Source organism: Equus asinus, chromosome 19 (assembly GCF_041296235.1).
Source record: "Equus asinus isolate D_3611 breed Donkey chromosome 19, EquAss-T2T_v2, whole genome shotgun sequence".
Classification (NCBI taxonomy): domain Eukaryota; kingdom Metazoa; phylum Chordata; class Mammalia; order Perissodactyla; family Equidae; genus Equus; species Equus asinus.
This window is the reverse complement of record NC_091808.1, coordinates 4,929,196-4,948,889: the sequence shown is the minus strand read 5'-3', so window position 1 is coordinate 4,948,889 and position 19,694 is coordinate 4,929,196. Positions and strand designations below refer to the sequence as shown.

The 19,694-nt window shown below is 41.6% G+C and overlaps 1 long non-coding RNA gene across 6 annotated transcripts in view; it reads left to right on the top strand.

Annotated features, from left to right (window-relative positions):
* Positions 1–19,694, top strand: part of LOC139041029 (uncharacterized) — a 121,130-nt gene that overhangs the window by 98,128 nt on the left and 3,308 nt on the right. For 5 of the 6 annotated variants that reach the window (XR_011495490.1, XR_011495488.1, XR_011495486.1 and 2 more), the window contains one exon: positions 591–19,663. This is a non-coding gene — a long non-coding RNA (uncharacterized lncRNA). Of the gene's footprint in view, positions 1–590; positions 19,664–19,694 lie in introns of those variants that run through there. The other variant, XR_011495484.1, reaches the window with a different exon arrangement.

Here is a 19,694-nt window from a genome sequence, read left to right as displayed (position 1 = left end):
TGTTTTATATGCAGTGCTTAGTACAATCACACGAAGGGAGAATTGCTTGAGGTTTTAACCCTTTCTTACCCTCCATCGCTTACCTCAATCTTTATTATTGGAAACAAGACAAAACAAAAATAAAGCCTGCTCCCTGTTTAATTTGGATTCAATGTTTGGCCCAAAGTGACGCTTCGTAATTGGGTGCCATGGTTATTAGATGAAGCTTTGAACAAGTCCTAGGTAGATAAAATGCAAATTATGCACACAGATAGACCAGTGTCAAACACAATTAATTTGGTGGGTTTAGGGGGGCCTGTGTCGCTGAATACAAGGGCTCCATCATTTCCTGCGGCCTGTTGAATCCAGATTAACCAGGCAAAGCATTGTTGCTGTTGCTGTTTTTCATAATAAAAGACTAAAGCAAATGAGGCGAGGTCAGCTAGGGTCACCAAAATGGCGGCAATTTCTTCCTGAACCAACATTTTGACGTTAGCAGGCCTTGCTCACTGCTCGTAAAGTTATGCTGAAAGCTATATGTAGGAAGCGAAATCATTAAAAATGAGTATGTGGACACAGTTGTGAAACTTTTTTTTTTTCTTCAAAAATAGGGGTCTGGGCATGAAAAAGAAAACATTGGATCAGTCATGCATCGTGAGATTAGCCAAGACACATGGGACCTTTCACCCCCTGCTAATGTGAGGTGGCCAGCCATGGCCAGAGGTGTCCAGGAGCATTGGGCACTTGGCAGCTGTTGGTGGACCACAGTGAAATCAGATCCAAGGCCCAGGGGAGTTCTGGGGAACAGGTGCCCCCACCACACATGTTCACTGCATTTTGTGAAGATATGTAATCCCAGTGGCTAGGTGGCCCGAAAGATGAAATGACTCTGGGGCCCTCTCATATCCTCATCCATATCCTTGCTAATTCTCTGTCTCTTTCTTTCTCTTTTTCCTTCCTTCCATCCTTCCTTCCTTCCGTGTCTTCCTTCTTTTCATTTTATGCTCACTCATTTATTCTTCACATCCATGCACTGCATCCTTCCGAGAAATCTTTAAGCACCTACTATATTGTAGAGATGTGGAGGAAAATTTTATACACTCTCTCTGGTTAGAATTGGGGAGGACATTACAGGATTCTAAGAAAAGTTTGTTAATGTGTATGTGTGCATGTGAAGAGCAGGAAATAAGAAATTGCTAAGTTGGAATGAGACACTGGAAGGGAAAAGACATTTTTAGTTTGGTTCAGAGCAAGGATAAAAGGTCTCATAGCTTGAGGCTGATAAATCGCTGTTAAAATCAACACAGAAAGAAGAACTCAACGACAGACTGATGTCTGCATTCGTCATAAAGTGAAAGATGATACTGTACCTTTTTTAAGTACATAAACAGAGCACTGATTTTTGTTCTTGGCTATTTGCTCTATTCTTATGTCACAGATTTACCTGGCTAGTCAGGAATTTTCCTTCTACTATCTATTCACAGACAGATGTGTATATAAAGTTTCCAAATAATTTGATCTCTGCTTTTGACGTGAGTCCCTGTCACTGTTCTGGAAATTGTTGACAGCAGGCCCAGGGCAGACCTTAAGAGGACACTTCAAGTGCTTCAGCGTCGCTCCTAAATGTCCCAGAAGATCTTGACCGTGACCACGCAGGCTTGATCGCAAATCTACAGAGTATATGTACTGTTCTACATCAAGGGCCAATTTCCTACAAAGAAGGAATGTTTTCAGGCAATTTTTCCTCTTCTCTCTTAACCTCTAGGTCATGGTCATTCTATACTTTTCACACCAACTGTACTCGCCTCTCAAATCTGTCAACTGGAACCAGGACCGGCTGTGGCGCTCCGCAGAGCCTCAGCTGAGGGATCTCACCCCCGAAGTCTTTGTGCGCAGCAACTGGGGCCACATGTGGCCAAATGGCAATTGAAAGGGCTGGTTCTCTAAACAAGCTCAGAGCGGAGACTGGAGACAGCCACTGGTGATGGAGCCTCTAATTAGCGAAGTTCGATCCCGCCCCCATTTTCTGAGAACTCACTGAATACCTGGAGGAGTTGCCTTAGGAATGTGTTTACTGCTAATAAAAGGTGACCTTTCCTGCGACTCTCCTGCCTCTTCAAACAAACAAGTCCTCCCCTGTCCCAGGCTCACATCTCTCGTCTTGTCCTTTGAACCTGTTACTATGCCCTTTGGCCCCAGAGGATGTCAGGCCAGGTTTCGGATTTCACTGGTATGCACTGGCTTTTTCTTTTATGATAAAAAATTCAAACATCAGGACTCTTTGCCAAACAAAGCAGGAGAACCGGGGAGTCTCTTGTCCTCAAACTGAATACGTTAGAGGAATGCACGCTGCGAGATGGACCCAAAAGTCACATTGATTTCTGCTGGCTTTGGAGGCTGTAATTATCTTGGTGGGAGTCCATGTGTATGTGCCTTTTAAGGAAGAGAGAAGGCAGGATGGGCCGCCCCCAACCTTTATTGTCTCCTTTCCTTCCACACCATTTGTGGGGACAGGCTTTTGGGCAATACTGTGTTAACCAACCAGAGACTTCATTAGAATATTAAGATACTGATTGACTTTATTAAGTGATGAAAAGTGTTCACTGATAAGAAAAGACAGCGTTGATTGTCTAAGTTACTGCCCCATGAAAAAGCTGGGGGAGCTACAGTCTCGAGAATCTGCCATCACCTTCTCAGATAGAGCCAGTACCTGGGGAACAGAGAGACAAGAAAGACCCCGGGAATCCCTGGGAGGAAGAGGGAGGAAGGCCTGAGAGACATCCCAGGACCCACCTGGCAGAAGACCCCAAGAGAAAATGCAAATTGTGTGTATAGGATTCGCTAAGAGCAAGATTTTCTTTCTGGTCAGGGAGATTCCCTACACAGCGTCTCAGGCTCCAGAGCTGACTAAGGGAACGTAAAGCTTCTTCCTACAGCTGTATTTTAGATACTATCTTGAGAAAGGAATATTAGCAGGAACTATAAAAGGCGTAACATTCCTAATCGTCCCTAAAAGCTTGTAGGTTAGAATGAACATTCTACAGGGGTTTCAGAGCACAAAGCAGGGTCCTCCCTACCCAGCTAAAATGCTTCCAGATACAGAGCGAGTGAATAATTGCATGGGATGCCCCGGCCTGAAGCTGTCACGAAAGGGCTGCAGGGAAGTGGGTCCAGACAGCCTGGCCGGGAGCAGGCCAGCACCTGCACTCCATCAAGGGGGCCCCAACCCGCCCAAGGGGAAACCGAGTCTGCCAGCCCTATCTCATCTTGTCTTCCAGTCACCTGGCGAGATGCAGAGAGTAATGATGTGTCTTGAGCGGGGTCTTGACCCGCTGTCCAGACAGGTTTGCAGTCTCTGGCTGGAAGAACGCGGCTGCCTGTCTGGCTTCCTTGATGTGTCCGCGAGGAACAGAACTCCTGTCACTGCCAAGCTGTCCCAGCTGACCGAGGCTGCTGTGGACAGAGACCTCTCTCCAGCTCTCCGGGAACTCCTGGCCAGCGTGTGGTCCAGGCAGCTCTCAGAGCTGGCTCGCTTGCTCACCTGGCACCGCCTGAGGATCCCACAGGACCACCGGGTCACCTCCCTCCTTTTCATCCTCCAGCTCTGCATGATGAAGAACGTGCAGAGAGTTCTTTACTGCTCTCTCAGGACAGTGAACTCAGACGCTCAGCTAATTCAGAGGAAAAGAGATTCATCAAATCTGTCCTTTTGCTTTGTGCAGACCAACCACCCAATTCACTGGTCTATTTTGGTAAAAATCCACATAGCACGGTAATTGAGATATATGTTTTATAGGCAGAGTGTGTTTGCTCTTTTATTAGGGGCTTTTAGCTCATCAAGATGGTGTTTGCAGAACCTGACAATGTGATAAATTTTGCTTATTTTAATCCTTTCCTTTTTTCCACCAGAGGTTAATTGTTTGGTATTATATGTTAAACTAACACTTTTGATGGGTTAAGAACCACTAAGGCCACTTAAATAAACAGACCATTCAGGTAAGAACAGAAAAGCCAGTGTAGACACAAACTATTAACTTCTGCACTGGGGCTGGTGTGTTAGCCGATTGACATCGAAAATGACATGTGGATTCATTCGGTGATTTTTAAAATACCCATTAACTATTAACAAGCATTAACTGTCTTTTTTGGGTAGAAGAAATAGATTCTTGATATTTAATCTTCCTGAGTTATTAAAAGAAGCCCTCTTAGGTAATGTACCATCCTTCAAATGCACTGCTTACTCTCATTGATGATATTTTTAATTTACTATTTCACATATGTCGGCTCAATCTGTCTCTGTATTTATCTTGTCTCATTTCTTTTCACAGGTTTTATGATCTAGATTATGCAAGCTTTATAAAATCGTTCAGGAAATATTCCATTTGTTTCTATGCTCTAAGGAGTTGTTATGTCATGGGAATTCTGAATTTTTTAGCGATAATTTTACAGTAAGAAAGAATAATAATCACGTTCAGAAGAGTGAATGTGGAAGCAACATGAGAATAATTTGGCATAGGTAGGTACTTGCTACTGGCTGGGTTCTTTAGAAGCCAACTCCAGGGAAGAATTTGGGGTGCAAGACGTTTATTGGTGACTAAGATGCTTGAAAGGAAGGGGGAGGAAGCTGACTTGAGTAGGGTCAAGTGTATGCAGCCTCCCCAAAACCTTGGCCAATCTGGCTTCCTTCTTCTGCTAAGTCTTTCAGTTAGTTATGGTACGTCTTCCGACCTTTTTCTTTTCTAAAATATTTTTTCTATTCTGAGACATTTGAAATTCCATATAAAAATTTAGAATAAGCCATCAGTTTGTACAAAAGAAATCTGCTGATAATTTGCTTTGGGTTGCTAAAGCTGTAGAGTAGTCTAAGAGTAGAGATAGCTTAATACCATTGAGTCTTTACAACTCATTAACAGGTTACCTCTCCATTTATTTAAGTTCTCTTTAATTTCTCTCGACAGTATTTTGTAATTTTCATTGTATAGCTCTTACCTACATCTTGTTAAATTTATTCCTAAGTGTTTCGTATTTTTGATGCTATTGCAATTGTTATTATTTTTAAAATTTCAATTTCTAGTTGTTGCTGGTAAACAGAAATACGATTGATTGTTGTTTATTGACCTGATGCTGTTCCATCTGGCTAAAGTCATTCATTAGGTTCTAAAAGCTTTTTTTTTTTTTAATCCCTTAGGATTTTCTACATACATGATTATAGTTTACTTCTTCCATTTTATTCTAAATTCTTTTTTATCTTGCCATATTGCATTGGCTAGGACCTTCAGTACAATGTTGAACAGAAGTGGTGAGAGGAGTATGCTGTTGCTCTCCATCTTAGAAGAGATGCATTCAGATTCACCCTTAAGTATCAAGTTAGCTATAGATTTATTGTAGATGCTCTTTATCAAGATGGAGACATTTCATTTTATTGCCAGCGTGCTGAGAGATTTAAAATGTGAATAGGGTTTAGTAATGTCAAACGCTTTTTCTACATTTATTGAGATTATCTTATGGTCCTTCTCTTTTATTCTGTTAATATAGTGCATTTATTTGATTGATTTTCTTGATAAACCCCACTCAGTCATGATGTTTTCTTTCTTTTTTTTTTAAAGATTTTATTTTTTCCTTTTTCTCCCCAAACCCCCCCGGTACGTAGTTGTGTATTCTTCGTTGTGGGTTCTTCTAGTTGTGGCATGTGGGATGCTGCCTCAGCGTGGTCTGATGAGCAGTGCCATGTGCGCACCCAGGATTCGAACTAACGAAACACTGGGCCGCCTGCTGCGGAGTGCGCGAACTTAATCACTCGGCCACGGGGCCAGCACCCATGATGTTTTCTTTTTGTGTGTATATTGCTGGATATTATTTTCTAATATGTTGTTAAGGATTTTGCATCTATGTTCATGAGGGGTATTGGTCTGTAATTTTCTTTTCTTGGGATAGTAGTTTTCTTGGGCTTTGGAGTAAGGTTAATGCTGCCCTCACAAAATGAGTTTGCGAGTTTTCCCTTCCCCCTCTATTTTCTGAAAGAATTTGTGTAGAATTAGTGTTATTTTTTTCCTTAAGTATTTCACAGGATTTATCAGTTGGATCACATAGACCTGGTATTTTCTTTCGGGAAAACTTTTAAATTATAAATTTAATTCCTTTATTTGATACAGAGCTATTGAGATTTTCTGTTTCTTCTTGTATACATTTTGTTAATTTGTGCCTTTCATGGAATCTGTCTTTTTCACAGGTTATTGCATTTGTTGTCATAAAATTATTCAAATATTCTCTTATTGGCCTTTGAATGTCTGTAAGCACCTGAAGTGATGTCCTCTCTTCCATTCCTGATATTGAGGATCTATATCTTCTTTTCTTTTTTTATTTGCCCAGTCACACCAGGGATTATCAAATCTTTCCAATAAGCCAGATCTTGGTGTCACTAATTTTCTCACTTTGCTTTCTGTTTCATTGGTTGTCATTCATATTTCTTCCCTTCTACTTGCTTCAGTTTTAGATTGTTCTTTTTCTAGCTTCTTACATTGGCACATTGGGTCATTGATTTTAGTCCTTTCTATAACCATTTAAAAGTAAAAATTTCCCTCTATAACTGCTTTAGTTGTATCCTTAAAATTTTGCCATGTTGCATTTTCATTTCAATTTAGTTCAAGATATGTCGAATTTCTTCAGTGTTCTTTAGAAGTGTTTTGTTTTATTTCTAAATATTTGGGGACTTTCTACATACATTTCTATTATTGATTTATAATTTAATTCCATTGTGGTAAAAAAAAGAAAAAACAAAAGTCAACACTGTGATTTCAATCTTTTAGAATTTGAAGCATTTTATAATCAAGTATCTTGTCCGTCTTGGTGAATGTTCCGTGCACATTCCTGAGCAGCAGGTGCATTCTGAAGTTTGGGAGTATAGTGTTCTATAAAGGGCCATTAGGTCAATGTGGGTAACTGTTTTCCAAGTCCATTGTAGCCCCATTGATTTTCTGTTTGCTGTATCATTTCCTGAGAGAGAACAGAGTTAAAATCTCCAAACGTAGCTGTGAATATGTCCGTTTCTCCTTTAAGTTCTGCCAGTCTTTGCTTCATCTGTTTGGAAGTTGTGTTATCAGGTACACACACATTTAGTACTGTGTGTCATCGTGATTAAGTGAGTCCTTTATCATTACGGAATGACCCCCTTTAATCCTGGTAATGTCTCTTGTTCTGAAGTCTCCATTTCCAACCATTGGGGGATTAATGCTGCGTGGCACATTTATTTCTGTTCTTTTCCTTTTAACCCATCTGTGTCTTTATATTCAAGGTTGTTGTGTTGTTTTGGTTTTGGGTTTTTGTGTAGTCAGCATACGCGTGGGCTATGATTTTTCAACCAATCTGAAAAATCTGTTTTTTAGTTGATATGTTTAAATCAGCACTGACTCATAGAACTTTCTGTGATGATGGAAATGTTCTCTATCTATACTGTCCAGGATGGTTCTCTATCTATAGTGTCCAAGATGGTGGCCACAGGGGCTGTAGAGCGCTGGAGATGTTTCTAGTTTGCCTGAAGTACTGAAATTTTTATGTTCCTATAATTAATTAAATTTAAATTCAAATAGCCACATGTGAGTAGTGACTACCATATGAAACAATACACATGTAGATCATTTACATTCAATGTACTTATAGATATGTTTGGGTTTAGATGTACCATATTTCTACTTTTTTTCTATTTGTTAATCTGATATGTGTTCCTTTTTCTTGTCTTTAACTTTTTCCACATTAATTTTGTATTTTTTGTGATTGCATTTTATGTCTACTGTTACATTATTAGCTATACCACATTTTTTGGTTGCTTCAGAGATTAAAATACACATTTTTAATATTTCGTAGTTTACTTTCAAATAATATTATGTCACTTAAATATAATGCAAGAACTTTATGTCTTTCTATCTTCTTGCTTTGTTGTTATACATTTCACAACTACATATATTATAAACCACACAAATCAGTATTATTATTTTTTGCTTTGAATGGTCAATTGTTGGTGAAAGGAATTTAAAAACTAAAAAAAATTTCATATTTTTGCACATATTTATAATTTCTGCTGCTTTTCATCCTTTCTATAAATACAAGTTTCTATCTGAAGTTATTTTCCTTTGCCCTTAAAGTTTCTGGTGGTGAAGGTCTGCTCGTGGTAAATTCCCTTTTTTCATTTGTCTGATGATGTTTTAAGATCAAGTCTATAATATTCCAGGTTGAAGGTTTTTTCTCTCAGCCCCTTAAACATGTAATCCAATTGTTGTCTGGCTTACATAGTTTCTGACAAAATGTGTTTGTTCCTTTTATTGTAATGTGACTTTTTTCCTCTGGAGACTTTTAAGGTTTTCTCCTCATCACTGGTGTTCATCAATGTTACTATGACGTGCTTTGGTGTGGTTTTCTTTGTGTTTATTCAGATTAGAGTGTATTGGACTACTTGAATCTGTGGGTTATAGTTTTCCTCAACATTGAAATACTTCTGGCCATTTCCTTACCTGCTATTTCTGACCCCCCTTCTCTCTTCTTTCTTTCTCACTCTAATTACACATATGTTAGGTGGCTCAATACTGTCCAAAAGGTCACTCAGAATCTAGTCATTATTTTTCATTCTTTTTTCTCCGTATGCTTTATTTTGAATAGTTTCTGTTGTCATGGCTTTATGTGCACTGATCTTTTGCAATTCCTAATATTGTCAATCAAATCTAGTGAAATTTATATTTTAGAGATGTTTATCTCTAGAAATTCCAGTTGGTTCTTTTTCATATCTTTTCTTTCTCTCCTCATTATCTTCATGTTTTCCCTTCAACCATTAAGCATATTAAGAATATATGTAATAGCTGCTTTGAAGTCCCATTCTTCTAATTTTACCCTCTTGGTCATATCTGGTTCTATTTTTTGTATATGTTGTATCTTCCTGCTTCTTAATGTGCCTAGTAATTTTTAATTAGACATCAGACATTGTCAATTTTTTTAGTGCTAGGTTTTTTTTAAAGAGTGTTAGGCTTTGTTCTGGCAGGTAAGTCAGTCATTTGTGGATTAATTTTCTCTTTTTGAGGTGTATTTTTAATCTTTTTAGGTTTCTTCTAGGATTAGTTTAGCTCACTACTACGGCATGACCCTTCTGAGATCTCTATTGAAGACCTTGAGTATTCAACAAGGTCTGTCCTCTCTGGCTGGTAGCAGGTCAGACGCTTTTGGCTCTAAGTAATCCTGGGGATTGCTTGGGCTATTGCTTCCTGGTACCTTTCCTGCGTCTGGGAACTCTTCATCCAGCCTCATAGAGTTTCACTCTATGCATGTGCAGAGGAGTATTCATCCAGAGACTCCAGGGGACCCCTGTGAAGATTTCTCAAGCTCTTTCTTTGCATAGTTCCCTACTCTCTGGCACTCTGCCTCGGAGAGTCCTCAGTTTTCCCAAACTCTGATTTCTATCCCCTCAACTCAGTGATACAGCTCTCCTCTATCTGAGGTTCTTCTCTCTGCACTACAGTCTGGAATTTGCCTCCTAGAAGTAAACCGAGGAGATCTTGTATCTTCTTTGTTTGTCTCCTTCCTTCCAGGGACCACAGTCTTGCACTTCCTCTTTCCCAGTGTCTGAAATGGTGGTTTCATGTAGCTAGTCATGTTTTTCATTTGTTTAAAGTCAGAGAACAAGTCTCAACTTTTTTACTCCTTCATAGCCAGAAGCTATATTTGATTTTTAATATATAATTATAATCATCATTTACCTAGTTTTGTGTCTTGTTTTTAAAACTTATATAATTTCTTATATTATTTATATGGTATATAGGCTACATGACTACATCTTGAGTGGCGTTTTAATATAATCTTATCTATTTTTCCAGAGGACATTGAGATTGTTTCCAATCTTTTCAGAAGTAGGATAAACATTTTGGGCTCAGCTGTCCTCCTAAGGTCCTTGTCCCTGCCTTATCTAATAATTCACTCCAGCTTTCCCCATGTGGATTCTGCAAAAGAGAAGTCCATTTAAGTGCTCCATGAGGAAAGGGCTCATGCTTGAGTAAGTCTGGAAAATAATGCATGCTAGACACTCTTCTTGGTGAGTCATAATGTACACTGGCTTGTTAAAGGCTTCAGAAGTTTTGCATAAAGAAACTGTATTTATCTTTTTTGTTATTATCTTAATTTTTTGGAAAGTTTTACGTCATTTTCTTTTTCTAAGGTGTGCTTGTCTATGTGTGTGTGTGTGTGTGAGGAAGACTGGCCCTGAGCTAACATCTGTTGCCTCTTTTTCTTTTTCTCTCCAAAGTCCCAGTACATACTTGTATATCCTAGTTTCTAGTTGCAAGCCCTTCTAGTTCTTATGTATGGGATGCCACCACAGCATGGCTTGATGAGTAATGTGTAGGTCTGTGCCCAGGATCTGAACCAGCGAACCCTGGCCACCAAAGTGGAGCACACGAACTTAACCACTGCACTGGCCCCATGAAAGTTTTGTGTAGTTTTTATTGTTATTTTGTTAAACAATGCCCAAAGCAGGACTAGTTCAGATTCAAACAGCAAGGCCTTGGAAGCACGTTTCCTGCTGGGCCTCTGGCCTGCTCTTCCATTGAGGCCTGAGCTGGGCAATTGGATTCCAGTAGATGACCCTTGGTAATTATTGCCTACTCCTCAAGCACTCCCACCCTGGAGATCTGGAGCTGAGAAAACCCCCATGCCATGGGCAAAGACTCAAACTCCACGAGAAGGAGGCCTGAGCATAAGAGATGCTATGTTCCCAAGAGAAGGAGGCTGGGATGGAGATCAGCAGCCATAATGTCTCTTGGAGGCTCCCGGGGCCTTGGAGAAGTCGGCTTGCTAGAGAACACAATGCTTTGAGGCTTCCCCAGTCTTTGCTTCCCACAGGCCCTGGGAGAGGTGGTGGTGGGATCTAAGGATCATGAGACTTGAGGTCCTGACCCACTGGAATTGTGGAGGGCAGCCCTTCAGCCTACAGACTCTGGTCCAGGTCCCCTCTGTGGTGGTCCTGGTGTCCTAGACACTGCTATGTCCCTGCTCTGAGGGATAGGAGGCTGAGGGGCAGTGTGGTGAGGAGCATGGCAGATGCTGCTAGAGGTTTGTGGCACCTGATCCTCAGACAGGAGGCCCTACAGAAGCAGCAAAGCCCAGGCCCACCAGTGCTGGCTGCTGGGACAGAGGCAGGTGGCATGTTCCATCACAGGGTAGCATCGTTCTGCTTCTTGATGCCACGTGCTACTGGACGTTCCTGGAGAAAACTGCTGTGTAAGGATCTGTTGGGTCTAACAGGTCACAGTGAAGACATCTTTCATTGACCACCTGTCTCCATAGTCCTGGCACCCATCATGTGCCCAGAGATCTCTCGTCATCTTAATAGACCTGTAATAAATATGTAATAAATAAAAGCTCTGTGAATAGCAGCAGAGCATTGTCTGATGAGAGGATGGCACAAAAGACCGGGCAGGGTTCCACTCTGCTGTCCATAGCGTCACTAGGAGTCAGAATTGCCTCGATGGCACGAAAAACAAAATAAATGCGTCAGACACGTGGGTTGTAATTTGTGTTGCAAGGCTTAAACTATTTACCAGGCATGTCCATTTACCTGAGCAATAAATATTTGCCAAACCAATGAATAAGTCTAAATGAGGAAATGGACTCTTCACTGAGCGGGATGAACAGACTCTCTGTTCACAGTGATCGTGGCTGGACGTGTGCAGAGGTTTTGGAAGCAGATGCCAGCAGCGGTAATGCAGCTGCGTACCCACACCCAGCCCCGGCTTGGTCTGTTCCGTTGGACAGGCATTTTTACTGGCTTTTATTTTCTTCGTGGAATTTTTAAGTCATTTGCCAGAATTGGCTGCATTAATCAAACAGTTGTTTCTCAGAGACATCGTTTATGTTTGCTGGAGCCAGAGAAGGGTCTGTAGGCATTATTTTTACTTGCCGAAAGTAAACTCTGGGCCAGAAAGTGAAATGCCATTGGTTTTATTTCATCGCAATGCCCTGAGGACAAATTCTTACCCCGTCTGGATTTATATTTGGTCTTGCGACAAACTAAGAGGAAAGAAACTGAAGAGAATGTCAGCACATGATACAGAAGAAAAGAGAAAATTCTGGGTCTCTAAGGCATAAGGAATAATCAAGAAAAATCATTGGTTTCCAGGGACCAGGGACCTTCTTCTCCTGAGAAGGGGAAGTTTGTCTTCTTATGACTCATCGCCCCTCTGGGCAATTTCCAACCAGATGCATAGGACACTGGCAGTCACGTGTTTACGTTGCTCCCAAATTTAACAAAATTGTGTGGATAATCCATCATAGTTTATGACTCAAGGCTGTATCTATTTTCTTATTTATTTATTTATTTATTTGAAGATGGGCCCTGAGCTAACATCTGTTGCCAACCTTCCTCTTTCCCCCCACCCCCCAAAGCCCCAGTACATAATGGTGTATCCTAGTTGTAGGTCATTCTATTTCTTCTATGTGGGATGCCACCACAGCCTGATGAGCAGTGTGTAGGTCCACACCCAGGATCCAAACCAGCGAACCCTGGGCTGCCAAAGCAGAGCGTGGGAACTCAACTACTCAGCCACAGGGCCAGCCCCTGTGTATCTATTTTATTTTAAGATGGCATTTATTACTTCTCTAGAGGATAAAAGTAATATATGAATCCTATTAAAAATTGTTAAATAGGAAAAGTTTAAAAAAGAAAAGCCATCTATAAGCATACAATTCAGACATAACTTCTGGCAACAATTTGACATTTTTATTTTGTCTTTTTTAGAGATTTTTTCATGACGTGTAATATTCCATGAGAATCTAATTTTTATGGGTTCCTAATGTTCCATGTTACGGTTGTATCATAAGTTATTTGCCATTCCTCTACCACTGAATATTTCAGTCGTTCTTATTTTTCTCACTCTTATAAATGAGACTGCGTTAAACATCCTCTACACAAACCTCAGGCCACATTTTTTATTGTTTTTTCCAGAACATGTTTCTAGAGGCGAGATTACGGGAATCAAAGAATATTGACTCCTTCAGGAATCTTGATACATAATGCTAAAACTAGATCAACACAAGGCCCAAACAATGTAGTTTGTCCAAACCAAGAAAAATAATCGGACTTAGGTGAAGACATCCAGAGTCTGGTCATTTTATTTATTTATTTATTTATTTCCAGAGAAGATTAGCCCTGAGCTAACTGCTGCCAATCCTCCTTTTCATGCTGAGGAAGACTGGCCCTGAGCTAACATCAGTGCCCAGCTTCCTCTACTTTATACCTGGGATGCCTGCCACAGCATGGCTTGACAAGCGGTGCCATGTCTGCACCTGGGATCCGAACCGGCAAACCCTGGGCTGCCAAAGCGGAACGTGCAAACTTAACCGCTGCGCCACTGGCCCGGCCCCTGATTTATTTTTCTTTGAAATTTTCTACCAAATGTCTTGAAATAGACATGAAGTGAAATAGAACGTTTTGCTACAGATAAAGAAGAGATTCGTTCTTTCTTACATTTTCTATTTTATGAGACAACATTTTTCAGTTTGCTAAACTGCATAGTGCTGGGGTGTGCTGCATGAATACCATTTAAAGGGCTTCAGACTTCTAGGTACACAGGGAAGTCTCTTCCGAGAGCGTTGGTGACACGGACATCTGGGTGTCACACAGCTTCTGAAAGCTTTCCTGAGAAACAGCTCGGGTTTGGTTTCCAGCGTTAGGCACACAAAGGTTAATCAAATTGCAATGGATAAAATAATTGGTGTGGTTTGTGTTATGTTAACCTGAGGTTATCACTGACTCTACTGGGCTGTGATTTTCCCTTTGGTCCAGTCTTCCAGATAAATCAGACTACGCCATCAGCAATGAACTTGTTAGCTTCAATTGAATAGGTTTTCCTTTTCGGTCTTGAAATTCCTACGTCTTTATGTAACTTCCCTGCTAACTACAGCAAAAATAAATAAATGCATTCCCTAAGCGTGTAAAGAAAGACAAGCAGAGAAAATGACGTGTGCACCCTCCGAGAGGGCTCCTGATTAAAGATTGGGAAGGTTAAAGCAACAGCACCCTTACAATGCAACGGCCTGCGGTTGCCCTCTCCACCCTGTTTTTTGAAAAAAGCATTTGAATGAGATATTTTACAAATATTTATACGCTGGTAACTGTGTTAGAACAATAGCCGCGGTCTGCATGACTTGATTTGAGCCAGGAAATTTGGAATTAAGGTAGCAGGAACACTACCCTTGGCCATCTCCTGTCAGGCCTGGTGCCACCACTTATAAATGGTGCATGATCACCTACTGTTTCGAGCTCCCTGGCAGCAAATTTCAGCACAGAGATGCAAACATGTTTCCGTTAGAGCACAGAATTTGTTCAGGGATGGTGACGGAAAGCCAGGCCAATGGTCTCACTTAACGGCAGTTTTTTCCATATGGCCTTCCATCCCCTGTGTTGCGATCTCGGAAAGGTTGGGGGCCTGGGGAAGCACCACACACTCAAAAGGCCACATTGGATGGGAACGTGCTATGGCTGATGGTGCTTGAAAGTTTGCTGTGTGCGCCCATTCATCGTTCTAGGTGCATGGAAGACGCAGTGAGAAAACAGACAAAGCCTTCTGGCCTCCTGGTGCTTACATTCTATGGGGAAGCAAATAACGAACGTGTTAAATAAATGAAGTATAAGTTCATTTTTGTAAGCCACAGGTGATCTGTGCTGTGGAAAAGATAGAGCCAAGTGAGGGGAATCAGCCAAAACATAGCAGGCCCGGCCAGCCTCACTGGGAAGGTAATGGGACAAAATTTTGCAGGAGATGAGAGAATTCCCCATGAGATCACCTGGGAGAAAAGAATCCTACAGAGGGCTTGACACAGGCCGTGGAGTGGAGTGGGGGCCAGGCTGTAGGAGGCCACAGATGAGAAGAGTCTTGGTACATGAGGGGACGGGTCATGGAGTCACTGTAAGGACTTGGAATTCTCTCTGACAGGTGGGTAGCCATTGGGAAGTTTGAAGCCAAAATGACCCACAAGGCCATTCCCAGGGTCCCTGTGGGGAGCAGCTGACCCCCAGCTCTCTGTGGGAGCCTCGGATGGGAGCCAATATGCTGTTGGAATTCCATTCTCTGGAGCCAGAGACCCCAGACTCACTCCTGGGCCCCTGCTCTGCCTGTTGGATCAGCAAGGCTCGACTGTGGAGTTTAAAAGAATTGCAGCCTCGCTGAATCATTGAGAGAGAAGCCTAGGGCCCACTTCCCCCAGGGCTGTGTTTGCTCCGTTCCTACCTGCTGTGGCAATGTGCTGGGTTCGTGGTGAGGGGAGGGATGGTGGTCACTGGTCTAGAAGCTCCCCATGCGTTCCCTGCCTCCCTCTGAGCCTTGGCGGCAGGCTAGGGGCGGGGGTGGCCAGACACCACCAATTTCCAGGTTTAAAATTATATTCCCAAAACATGAGTTAATCTTCCCATGAAAGGAAGAAATACATTTTCCTTCATATGGCTTTAAACTTTTTTTTTTAAGCATAAGGTCTTTTATCTTCAGTATGACTATGGATGAAATATCACTGGCTTCATATTTCAAGATAATTCCCCTTCCAGCAAATGTTCCCCCAGGAATAAAGACATGGAAAGCGCTCACTGTTGTGACTGCATTTTCTTTCTTTGTATAAACAGGTCCCTCTCGGCTCTGTCTGATTGTCGGGTCCCAGCGTGTAACGGTCGCTGCTGGGCCGAAAGGTCTCCCTTTTCGCTTCCTAGATAGGCCAGCGAGGTTAACAAGTTAATAAAATCCTATTTATCAGACTCCCGAGTCCATTTCCTCTTCCCTGTGGCTCATGATTATAATTATTCTTTATGGACTCTCAGCGTTTCTTTAGATCTGATTTCCTCAAGCTCCCCTCCTATTTCCTGACAGCCACGCCACAGAGAGAGAGAAAGAGGTCGGTTCCGTGGAAAGATATCTGTTATTCATTTCCACCTGGGCGCAACGCGGGTCAGTCTGAAGGACTATGCTTAAATAGTCACGATTTTAACTTGAGCATGTTTCCTTCTCTTGGGCAGACTAGGGTAGAAAGCTGATATCCTGAGGCCGCCCCAGCCCCCATCCATAAGTTGGGAGATGGGGAGCCAGCTCCCGACCTCTTCGCAGCTCCAGACTTTTACCCGAAACACTGGAGCAATGTTGTTTGAACCATGTGCACATATGAAGATAAACTACAGTCATTTAAGTGGAAGTGTTTTGAAAACAGGAACAAAGGTACAAAAAAATGAGGTACAGTCTTGGTTGTTTTTGCTGTTGTGGTTTTCCTTTGCAATGTACCAGAGAGATGGGGAATTGGGCTAAAGTAGCCAGACTCTTTCTTATTAGTGAAGATTCATTTCTCAGCTTCCCTGACTGTCAGACTGGGAGACCCAGTGTCTGGCCCTGAGATAATTAATTGGAGGAGAAATGAAGACGCCTATCTCTGAGCAGGACAAGGGGTGAGGTGCTGTGGGCCCAGGGCCGGGGGGCGCGTCAGGCTGCACAGCTCCTAGGGCAGGCTCCCTGGACCATGTGGAATAGCCACAGATAACTGCCCAGCACCAGCGTTCTGTCTCAAAAGGAATGGCCAGAACCTAGCTTTCTCCTCTAGCGAGTTGCCCATGCCGTGTCAATGACATTCGACTCCCTGTAGGTCTCTATGTCAGCTTGCCTGAATTTCAAACTTTGGCGCAGAAGGTTTTGTATACAAATGCACAGTGTACAAGTGTGCATGTGTGTGTGTGCGCATTTTCTTAAAGGACTGGAAAGCTTCTTAGGAAGCCGATGACTGGGGATTCATTATCTGTTGCCCTCTCTTGAAGATGGCATTGAGGGAACAATGAGATATGAACTTGGAGAAAAACACAGTGGCCTCGGGAACCATGGAGGGTGCGCATATGTAAAACCGGATGAATTTCTGTTAGATCAGGTGCAGAGGGATTGGAGTAAAGGAGAGTGAGGCTCCCTCATGTGACTCCCATGTTAGCCAGTTCACCAGGGGAAGAAAACACAGACATGCCAGAGAGTCCCCTTGACCAGCCTCTACCCTGGGTGAACAGGGAAGAGAGAGGCAGGCAGGGAGTCCAGCGCCAGGGGCCACGCCAACTATAGATTCTTCTGACACACTCGTGCTTGATGACCACACCAGGCAAGCCAATGAAACTAACACACAGGGGCTGTCTGCCAAAATGCACCGAGAAGAACCCAGCCGTGCTTGAGGCTCCCAGGCAGCTCCCGATTCCTCGGTTCCGCCGCTGTGCAACTCAGCTCCCTGCACCGTAAACACACCTCTGCCCAAATGAGAAACTGGCAGAGAAGAGCCGCAAGCAATTTAAAATTTCCCCCTTTCCCTCCATCTGAATCTTGAAAGAACTAGTTTGAGACCTAAACACTGACTTCAGAATGTATCGCCACCCTGATGCCAGACAGACACAGACTTCCCTCTGCAAGGATGTAAAAACCAGCACATCAACCACAACAAACTGGGCATGTGAATCTATTAATTAATTCAACATTTAATAAGTTAAAGAAAGCAAATAACATGATCAATTCAATAAATGCCAATGAACTCGTCTGATAAAGTTGAATCTATCTTGATTAATTTCACTTGCACTCATCCTAAACATACAAGCCTCCTATATAAGAACGCATTGTGGTTCTTTAATAGGCACTTGAAAATCTCAAAACAAAAATCACCATCATGCTTGACAGTGATGCATAAAGCCATTCAAATGAATGTTGGGACAGCAAAAAAAATGCTTATGTCCATTATTATTACCAGCCAATGTAGTTAGATAATAGACCATTTGAAGATAATATAATCGTGTATCTAAAAACCCAAAATAATCAACTGAAAAAATATTAGAATTAATAGGAGAATTTAGTGAGTGGTGTGGCTTTAAAATTAATGTGTAAAAATCAATAGCTTTCCCTTACTTGAAAAATAAACATCTTGAAAGTGTAACAGAAGGAGCTCTCCCATTGACAATAGTAATAACATTTGAATAGCTAGGAATGAATTTTATAAGCTAATTTCAAGACCTGTTTGATGAAAATGTTTTATTTTACGGAGAGAGATAAACTCTACTGTAAGTAAATGAGATAACACAGCTTCTCCTTGAAATGGGAGACTCAATAGCGTAAAGAAATAAATTACCCTAAATTAGGCTATACATTCCGTGAAATATTAAGTAAACTACCAATAAGATACTTTGGAATTTCATAACATGATATTAAATTACATGTGGGAAAATAAGCGTATAAGAATGACCAAGGGATTTGTGAAAAAGAAGAGTGAGGAGAGCTCTCTTTCCCAGATATTAAAATGTTTCGTTCTTCCAGAGAGATCAGAAGACCTTGTGGTGGAGCGTGGACAGACAGAATCATTGAGCTGGACGGATGGGCTGGATGGGCTGAAATCCTTCTGGGACTTTAGTGCTTTCTGTGTAACACAGCTGACATGTTAAGGCGTGGAAGAAGCAACTGGAAAACTGACAAGTTACAGGCTTTGGGGGAAAAGCAAGGTACAGAGCAATATGTATAATGTGATCCCATCTTGTAAATGGAACAGCGGTGGATTAAAATTTTTCTGGAAGGATAGATGGGAAAATGATGACAATGATTAAATCTTTGTTGGGAGGCTTGGGAGTTCGTAGGAAGGAGAGAGAAGGAGCTTTTTACTAAGTTTGGGGGAAAATGACTAATGTTTTGAAGACAAAGAGATATACATCTTTATATAGATAATCCAAACATGAAAAATTTATAAAAGAAAAAAATAAGATTTGTCAAACTTAAGTCCAGTAATGTCATGATATACTGATAACAGATGGAGAGAAACAGTTTTATAAAAATTGGATCATACTATAAATTTTATGTTATTTATCAAAAGTGCACTAAATTTCATTTTAAGGAAGGCTGAATTTCAAATAAGTCCTTCTTTGCTTCTTCACCATGGGAAAATAAATTGTTTTCTAAAAGACTCCTAGAAAGTTAAGAAAAAAGTGATGAGAAACGATTAATAGATTAGAACAACTGCATCGTTTTAGTTGTGTGTTTCAACTTTTCACAGTTCCCATTAATTTGCTATCACGGAAAATGGAATGAGGGCACCTGCACTCCCTCCATCTTGCCCCTCACCTGCCTGCCAGGCTTTGGCAGCTGTATTTGTACATTTGAAAGTGTTATGGTATCTACAATATGCTCAGTAACAATAATTCCCAGAGCTGCTTAGTCGCCACTCTGCATTTAAACGTGTGCGCTGTTTTCCACGTGTTAATATCCCACAGCTTTCTCATTCCTGAGTTGCATTTGGATCCATTGTTCGGGTGGCTGGGTTTCCAGGAGTAGCTCATGGAGGCTGTGTCTCCTGAATTCTTCACATACGAGGGAATCCGTGTGTTGCCTCTGTTTTTGGAGGGCAATGTGATTGCACAAAAAGAATTGGGTGCTGCTTCACTTTTTCTTGCCAATCCTGTAGGTCCTCCGCCATGGGAGTGTTTTCGGGGAAAGCGAAAGCTAACACGAATGCCTCCCTTGGAGTGACATCACTTTGGTCCAGGATGCTTGTGTGATTCCCATGTGGTTCTTTGTTATTATATTAAATGCGTCAAATGCACACACACGCAAACACACACACACGCACACACAATATTGCCTACCAGCACATTGTAAGGGCCATATAATGTAACTGTTATTATTCTTATTTTCTTTATTCTTAAAATT